Source organism: Triticum dicoccoides, chromosome 6B (genome assembly GCF_002162155.2).
Source record: "Triticum dicoccoides isolate Atlit2015 ecotype Zavitan chromosome 6B, WEW_v2.0, whole genome shotgun sequence".
Taxonomy (NCBI): Eukaryota; Viridiplantae; Streptophyta; class Magnoliopsida; order Poales; family Poaceae; genus Triticum; species Triticum dicoccoides.
In genome coordinates this window covers 273639856-273649537 of record NC_041391.1, presented here as the reverse complement: position 1 = coordinate 273649537, position 9682 = coordinate 273639856, and the positions used below count along the sequence as shown (strand labels likewise).

General features: G+C 47.3%; 1 pseudogene; it reads left to right on the top strand.

Moving 5' to 3' along the window:
* Nucleotides 1-9233: 9233 nt before the first annotated feature.
* LOC119327079 lies at nucleotides 9234-9372 on the top strand (annotated as a pseudogene).
* Nucleotides 9373-9682: the final 310 nt, after the last annotated feature.

Below are 9682 nucleotides of genomic sequence, written 5' to 3'. Positions count from 1 at the left end.
TCTTGAACTTGACACCCTCGATGCCTATGACATGCTTCTTTTTGACGAGTGTGTGTAAGTTCCTCATGCCAGCCTGCCCCAGCCTCCTATGCCAGAGCCAGCATTCTGAAGCTTTTGCAAGAAGACATACGGCAAGTTGTGGACCTGCTGAGAAATCTACCATGTATAGATCATCTTTCCAATACCCTTCAAAGACTAGAGACTTGTTAGATTCCATTAGTACAAGGCAACGATATTTTCCGAATAGCACAATCATGTTCAAGTCACAAAGCATCGAGACCGACATTAAGTTGAAACCAAGGGATTCAGCAAGCATCACTTTATCCATGTGTTGATCCTTTGAGATTGCAACTCTACCTAGACCCAATACCTTGCTTTTACCGGTGTCAGCAAATGTGGTGTCACTCTTGTCTGATGGACGTAAGGTTGAGTCCATGAGAAGACTTCGATCACCAGTCATATGATTAGTGCATCCGCTGTCCATAATCCATTCTGAAGCTTTTGGTGTCATACCCTACAGTGCAGTTAGGAGGATAGGCTTCACAAAGAGTGTTGTGAAGCATAAGCATTTGACGCACACAAGGATTATTACAGCTTAGATCAAGGTTAGGACACATAGTATGACTGGTAAGCGATTCATATGTGAAATACATAGTAAGATCATTTTATCATGCGTCCCTTAATGTGTTTTAGGTCCCCAGCAATAGCATCGGACGCCTTTGATTGCAGGCTGGAGACCTTTCCCTGTAAAATAAAGTTAATTCTTCTTCACCACCCACATCTTCAGGGGTGGCTTAGAAGCAATGAGTCTAAGTGCAGCATCTGAGAACTTCGGCTTTGGAGCCCTAACAAATAGCCTTGCAGGAGATGAATGATACTCATATGAATAGGCAGAAAAGTTCTTAGTTCTATGAACATAGCGGTTTGAAGAGACACGCTCATATTCATAAGTCTGAGTATGGTTTCCCTGCAAAACATTGGCGTTAGGGTGACTCAGGTGAGTCATGTATCCGTATGAAGCCTTTGGGCCATATGAAGCCATAGGTCTGGGGTTTGTCTTCTTCCTTGGTGGTGTCATGATGACATTCACAGGAAGATTCTCAATACGCTGTTTAGGAACCCAGATCTTCTTCATAGGTGGTCCATTCCTGCAGTTAGTACCAATATACCTGGCAAACACTTCACCATTCTGATTCTTAAACAGTTTATAGTTTGCATCAAAGGATTCATCAATGATGATAGGGTTAGTGCAAGTGAAACCAGATAAGGTGGATGGATCCACTGAAGGTCCCTTTGCAGCAACCCATGTGGTTTTGGGATACTGCATAGGCTTCCAGTAGGATCCATCAACATTCATTTTCCTCTCGAACCCAACAACCTCTTTCCTAGGGTTTCGGTTCAGAATCTGCTTTTTGAGGACATCGCAAAGTGTCTGATGTCCTTTCAGACTTTTATACATCCCTGTTTCAAGCAATGTCTTCAACCTAGCATTTTCATCAGCAATAGTAGTGGTATCCTCCTCAGAGGGGTTAGTTACCACATCAGTAGTTGAAGACAATGCAACAGTAGCAGCAGTGGAACATTCAGCAACAGAGGTAGCGTCATCACGCTCAATGCATTTTATACATGGTGGTTCAAATCCATCCTGAGCGGGACTGATCTGTTGAGCGCGAAGTGACTCATTCTCTTTTTGAAGATCTTCATGAGCCGCTCTCAATTTCTCAAGCTCTTGCTTCCTTTGAAGATAATCATAGGAGAGCTTTTCATAAGTGGTTGAGAGCGTTTCATGACGACTTTCAAGTTCTTGGTACTTAGCATGAAGATTTTTTATGTCTTCAACTAAGGACTGTGAACATGTCATTTCCGCGTCCAATAGGTCATCGCTTTTGTCTAACAGTTTTTGAGTATGTTCCATAGCCTTTTGTTGTTCAGTTGCAATTTTAGCAAGTGTTTTGTAGCTGGGTTTGGATTCACAATCAGAGTAATCTTCACTTGATGTTTGAAAGTAAGCATCACGTGATTTTACCTTGGCACCACGTGCCATGAAGCAGTAGGTGGGAGCAGGGTCGTCCTTGTCATCAGCTTCAGCGTTGGTGTGGAAGTCATTGTCTTCAGTGTTGATGATGGACTTGGCAACATAGGCTGTGGCTAGAGCCAGACTTGCAATGCCAGGGTCGGACTCCTCTTCAGACTCCACCTCCGCCTCCTCAGAAGTAGACTCCTCCTCTGAATCCATTTCCTTGCCAACAAAATCACGAGCCTTGCCAAATGAGCTCTTCTTCTGAGATGAAGACCTTGATGAGGACTTGGAAGAAGACTTTGAAGATTTCTTCTTGTTGTTGTCATCAGAATCATATTCCTTGCTCTTCTTCTTCTTCTTCTCATTGTCCCACTGTGGACACTCAGAGATATAGTGTCCAGGTTTCTTTCACTTGTGACATGTTCTCTTCTTGTAGTCATGAGTGGAGGCTTCATCATTTCTTGAGCTAGATCGTGACGACTTTCTGAAGCCCTTCTTCTTAGTGAACTTCTGGAACTTCTTCACAAGCATAGCAAGTTCCTTTCCAATGTCTTCAGGATCATCATAACTGCAGTCATATTCTTCTTCAGATGAGGAAACAACCTTTGCCTTCAAAGCGCGAGTTCGGCCATAGTTGGGACCATAGATATCTCTTTTCTCAGAAAGCTGGAACTCATGTGTGTTGAGCCTCTCAAGTATATCAGACGGATCGAGTGTCTTGAAGTCAGGGCGTTCTTGTATCATGAGGGCAAGGGTGTCAAAGGAGCTGTCGAGTGATCTCAGTAGTGTCTTGATGATTTCATGCTTGGTAATCTTAGTGGCGCCGAGAGCATGAAGCTCATTTGTGATGTCGGTGAGGCGATCAAACGTGAGCTGGACGTTTTCATTGTCGTTTCTCTTGAAGCGGTTGAAGAGGTTGCGAAGAACACTGATCCTTTGATCTCTCTGGGATGAGACACCTTCGTTGACCTTGGATAGCCAGTCCCAGACTAGCTTCGATGTTTCCAGAGCACTCACACGGCCATACTGTCCTTTGGTCAGATGACCACAGATGATGTTCTTGGGAGTAGAGTCCAGTTGAATGAACTTCTTGACATCAGCAGGGGTGACACCTTCACCAGTTTTGGGAACGCCGTTCTTGATGACATACCAGAGGTCGACATCAATGGCTTCAAGATGCATGCGTATCTTATTCTTCCAGTAGGGATATTCAGTTCCATCAAACACGGGGCAAGCAGCGGAGACTTTGATTATCCCTGCAGTCGACATAGCTAAAACTCCAGGTGGTTAAACCGAATCACACAGAACAAGGGAGTACCTTGCTTTGATACCAATTGAAAGTGTTAGTTATCGACTAGAGGGGGGTGAATAGGCGATTTTTATGTAAGTCTTCAAAACGTGGGAGTTTTGAAGACAAATGATAGAAATGACCTAATTGATATGCAGCGGAAGATAAACTACAACAAGCCAACCATAGTCAAGTATGCAATTATGTGAAAGTACAAGACTAATAGCAGCTTGGTAGTAAGGATCTGGATGGAAGATAGTATGAAGCCAATCAACAATAGTAGTCAAGCAGTGAAGTCAAACAGGTATGACAATTAGGCAATGACTTCACGAAGACAAACTTAGAGTAAAGGGAGGGAGAGGATAGAACCAGTCACTTGTTGAAGACACAGGATTTGTTGGACCAGTTCCAGTTGCTGTGACAATTGTACGTCTGGTTAGGGAGGCTGAGATTCAACTCAGAAGACAGCGTCTTCACCTTATTCCCCTTGAGCTAAGGACACACAGTCCTCGCCCAATCACTCTGGTAAGTCTTCAAGGTAGACTTCTGAACCTTCACAGACTTCGTTCACCGGCGATCCACAGTGACTCTTGGATGCTCAGAACACAACGCCTAACCGGCTGGAGGATTCACAGTCCTCAAGTGTAATAAGTCTTTGGGTCACACAGACAGAAAGACTTCAATGATGCCTAACACTCTTTGGCTCTGGGTGTTTGGGCTTTGTCCTCGCAAGGATTTCTCTCTCTCAAAGGCTTCGAGGTGGGTTGCTCTCAAACGACAAAAGTCGTGCACTAACTCTGAGCAGCCACCAATTTATGGTGTAGGGGTGGGTTATTTATAGCCACTAGGCAACCCGACCTGATATGTCTGAAATGACCCTGGGTCACTAAGGAACTGACATGTGTTTCAACGGTCAGATTTCAAACACGCACGGCAACTTTACTTGGGCTACAAGCAAAGCTGACTCATCCAGCTCTGGATAAGATTTGCTCTCATTGTCTTCGCTCGAAGACATAGGATTTGGGTTGAGCATCACTTCAGTCATCCTGACTTAGTTCACTTGGACCCCACTTAACAGTACGGTGGTTCCTATGACTCAACGAGGAAGAAAAAGGAAACAACGAGACGACACAGTCTTCGCGCTCCATAGTCTTCACTCAGTGTCTTCTCATGTCATAGTCTTCAATATGAATATCTTCACATACCACCATTGTTGTCAATGTCTTCATACATTTTTAGGGGTCATCTCCGGTAGGTAAACCGAATCAATGAGGGACACTACCTGCGTTATCCTGCAATTCTCACAAACGCATTAGTCCCTCAACCAAATTTGTCGTCAATACTCCAAAACCAACTAGGGGTGGCACCAGATGCACTTACAATCCCATGAACCAATAGAATTAACCGGCAGACTTTTTAACCAAGTACGGGTCATTCCGTCCAACATCATGGTGAAGTATTTTGCACACGCCACTTCATGTACATCCAGCATCTCCATTGCCATCTCATAACTCTCAACCCATGCCTCGGGGGGTAAATCGGCGGTATAGTTAGGCACCTTACGCGGGCCCTTGAAATCCTTGGGTAACCGCACATTATGCAGAGTTGGGGTGAGACACGGTATTCCCAAAGAGCTGAAAGCCAATCCTCATTCAACTGATGACGTTAGTTGAACCGGAGCGGGTTGATGATTCGCATACTGTGCTACCAACTGCGCTGCTAACTCTGCCTCCCGTCGTGCTCTGCCATTGTTTACTACATCCTGAGCATTCATACCGCCACGCGCCGGATTAGGCCCTCGAGGGGCGTCACGGTGCCGCGCACTGCTTGAGACAGCCGGTTCATCCATGTGCTTGCTGTAACTCTTGCTCGGACGAGGGGTTGAATGTATTCTGTCTCGGCTATATGAATAAGCCTGCTGCTGCACCATAGCGGTTTGAAGAAGATCCCTAGCCCGTCGCATTTCAACCACCTCCAGTGATTCGCCTTCCATCGGAATAGCTTCCAAACGAGACGCTGCAGCAATCATGTTATCCAAAGGGCTAGAGAAGTGACCCGGCGGCGTCGGTATGTATTGCAGCGGGTTATCTGTTTGTCGAGGCGGGTCTGTCACCCATGGCTGACCCGGCGCTGTCCCAGGTGCCTCGGTCCGATTCACTACTGCCGGATCACTTGGCCTGGCTCCTGGTGTATTGAAGAGATTCACTCCTTTGTAAACCGGCGGCAGACGAGACCGGTGTCTCCTCCTCACTACTTCGTTTGACGCATTCTAATCCAACATAAGCCGGTAATTCTGCGCCTGGATCTGCTGTGATTGGGCATCTAAAGTGGGTTCTTCAGTCATCCTGGCTACCTCAGCTACCAAGTCCTCCTTGGCCTGAGTTATCTGATCCTTCAGCCTTGTAACCTCCATGCTATGCTGATCCTGAGTCTCCGGGGTAACTGCCGTGGTTAACAATTTCATCCAGGCGTCCAATAAACCAGACAGAACTTGAGTCGGCCGGCGCAGGGCCTCCTGCCCCGACTGCCGATCCGGAAATCATTGCTGCTGCAGTTGAAGATTGTAACGCGAGCTGCGTACCGGCCATGAAGATTGCAACCCGGTTTGGCGATTCAGAGGAGTCCGGAATACTGTCGCCATTGGAATAGCCCCTGATCCGGCCATCTTGCAATTGGTACAGTGACTCGGTTTTGCCAGTGGATGACTCGCCATCTGAGTAGACGGCCGTCTCACCGTCGGACACCGGTTCGGATTCTGCACCATGGGTGAATACTACGACCGCACGCTTCATGGCAGGCTGAACCCGGGCAGGACTTGCACGCTGAGCCGACTCAACGAGGTCGGTGGAGATGTCCGGCTCAGGGCCCGGTTCGCCGATCTTGCCGATGAAAACGTGAATTCCACCAAAGGGGACCCGGTACCCGTACTCAATAGAGCCGGCCTCGGGGCCCCAGCCTGCGTCGAAGATGTAGAGCTTGCCGCGACGACTCTTGGTCATCCGGCCAACCGCATATCCCTTGAGTCCTTCAAAGTTGCCCTTCAAGAACTCGAAACCATCGTGCGATAGCCCCACGGTGGGCGCCAACTGTCGTAGAATTAACAAGGTCAGATGTCCTAGTGAGAGGGCTTAGTCGTGGAGCCATCGCAACGAGATTAGCTTAAAGGGGTTAAACCGGACAAAGGACACCGGGAGTTTATACTGGTTCGGCCCCTTGCGGTGAAGGTAAAAGCCTACGATCCAGTTGTGGTGGAATTGATGGGGTCTCGATGAGCAGGGAGCGAATCCGCTTTACCTATCTGTCGAGTTGTTGTTTCTTGTCCCTGAACCGCCGCCAGGTCGTACCTTTATATACACAGGTTGACGCCCGGCGGTTTACAGAACACCGAGGCCGGCTCATACACGTGTCCGGCTCGGTTTCTACCTTTCCTAACTTACAACACAAGTTTACACATCTCATGACGGTTTACGTTTATGGGCTCTAAACCGCCTTTGGGCCCTAGGCCTCTAAGCTTCAATGGTAGAGCGCCATACTCCTTGTCTTCATGGGCTTCAATACGGATGAGCATAAACCGGCCCCTCCTGGGTGGTTTATACAAGGTAGTTATATCTTGAGAGAAGCCACTAGTGAAACCTATGGCCCCCGGGTCTATTTGCCATCATATTAATCTCCCGTCAACGAGCTATTTCTGGCGCTGTTTACTTTGCATTCTTTACTTTTAGTCTTTATCATAAAAATACCAAAAATATTATCTTATCATTTCTATCATATCTCACTTTTGCAAGTGGCCGTGAAGGGATTGACAATCCCTTTATCGCGTTGGTTGCAAGGTTCTTATTTGTTTGTGTAGGTACAAGGGACTTGCGTGTGGCCTCCTACTGGATTGATACCTTGGTTCTCAAAAACTGAGGGAAATACTTAAGCTACTTTGCTGCATCACCCTTTCCTCTTCAAGGGAAAACCAACGCAATGCTCAAGAGGTAGCAGGGGCTTAGCCCAGTTAGTTGTGGCCCAGTCTATCTTATAGTTATTAGGGGCTTAGCCCAATTATCTTAGTAGGAGGATTATATAAAGTCGTGTAAGGATCTGTTTTGGAATTAAGCAAGAAGCAATCATATTTGCTCGGCTTCCTTAGGGAACTGGGAGACCTAACCCTAGCCGCCGCCCCTACTCTCTCTCTCTCTCTCTCTCTCTCTCTCTCTCTCTCTCGTGGCTCCTATCGCTAGTCTCGCGTGTGTCTCAGGTGAATTTGTATGTATGCGTGTACGTGCTTGTCCGGGACGACTGATCCCTAGCTTCGTGGTGGCTAGCTTTGAACCGATCCAGCTGCTTCCTTCTCTATGTACTTGTGTTGGGCAAAGAATCGGCCAGCAGGAACCCCTGCGCCATCTCCCTCTCAGCCGTTGCCTCCTCGCGCACGATGGCGCCCAGCCGCCGACGGCCGCGTGTTCGTCCACGACCAACTCCCTCCTTCCCCTACAACCTCTGGCCTAGATCCAGTAGAACCCTAGTTTCTACCACAACTACTCATCGGCCAAATTCTTTCATTTTTTTCTTCAAAGAAGCAGTTGAGCCCTATCTTAAGCCTACCACTTAGGCGACACCACCATGAACAATTTAGCTATCAACAAGGGGCCCAGTCATGTTACTCCTCTTTTTCCTCAATATCTGCTCATTGTATCTGTTGTAAAGACCTGCAAAAGTGAGCGTATGAATTAATAGTAAAAGGGAAATCGAGTGGCATGTTACGAAGTAATGAACATCAATAACAATATTTTATCAACATGTTACGAAGTAATGAACATCAATAACAACCATGAAATAAAGACCCCAGATAAAATTGGCATTTTTTTCTTAACATAAGATTCGGTACGATTTGCAAGTCTAATGCATAAAATGTATTTAGACAATACATATTAAAAAATTAGCACATTAACAACACCAACATTTCAGGGTTATCGTAGAAATGTCTCACGAATCAATAGTTATAATCCTTGAACCAAAATATCTTGTCTTTCTTTTTTCAACATGTACAGGCCACCATCATATATTTGCAGTGTAGTAACAAAAAAGTAGCATCTAGCAATAGGAACTTTGCAATTCATGACGGATAAGATGCTAACCTGTTCCAGAGGTCGTCTTGTTAAACACATAGTTTGGTGCATATTGTAACCTGTAACATGATAGATTTTTTGGAGAGATATTCTGGTAGTTGTTTAGCGTAGATAGATATCCTTGTTACCGTGGCTATATCTATCTCTCCTTTCTTCTCCTCCAAGATGTATTCTATCTCCTATGTATGCGCTACAGGGATCTGCGCCCCTGCCTATAAACACGAACCACGTCCCCTCGTATCGAGGCAAGACGTTTACCGCAATCTTCACATGGTAATCAGAGCCTCCCTCTTCCACAACATCTAGCATCCATCTACCCCTAGCTCTAGCCATGTTGTCTTCCGTCGTCGCTCCTGTACCCACCATCCATGGTCAGGTAACAGAGAAGCTCACCAGGACGAACTACGTCCTCTGGCGCGCCCAGATCACGCCCCAGCTCATCGGCGCTGGCCTTTTTGGCTACGCCGATGGATCCACCAAAGAACAAGAGAAGTTCCTCGTCATCAAGGACAAAGATGGCAAGGAGGAAGCTGTCCCGAACCCTCTACATCAAGTCTGGGTAAGGGAAGATCAGCAAGTACTTGGCCATCTGTTGATCAATCTTTCTCGAGAAGTTCTTGTCCAGGTGACTTCGATCCGCAAGGCACATGAGCTTTGGGCTGCTGTGGCAAGCATGTTCTCGTCTCAGTCCTGATCTCGCATCAACAACATCAGAATCACCATCTCCAACGCGCAGAAGGGCACGCAAGTGGTGGGCACCTACTTCGCCCACATTCGCTCCCTCGCCGATGAGCTGGCGGCTGTTGGCAAGCCGCTGGATGATGACGACGTCATCTCCTACATCCTGGCAGGACTGGATATGGAGTACCAGCCGCTGGTGTCAGCTCTCGACGCTCGCAAGGAACCGGTCACGATTGATGATCTGTTCGCTCAAGTAAGTAACTTCGATCAGCGCATTGCGTTGTTCCATGATGCGGGCAACAACGTCGGGTTGAAGAGCTCCACCAACGCCGCTGTTCGTGGTGGTCGTGGTGGCTCGCGTGACTACCGTGGCCCTCCGCGCAACAAGGGAAAGAGCAACAGCAGCGGCGGTAGCGGAAACTCCTACAACAGCAACAGCGCCTCTCGTGGGCCACCCTTCTACTCGAACAACAAGGGCCGTCACAACAACTCCAGGAGCTGCCCCGACGCTGTCAAGTGTCAAATCTGCGGCAAGATCGGTCACTCAGCAAAGGATTGCTGGTACCGGTTTGAGGAGGA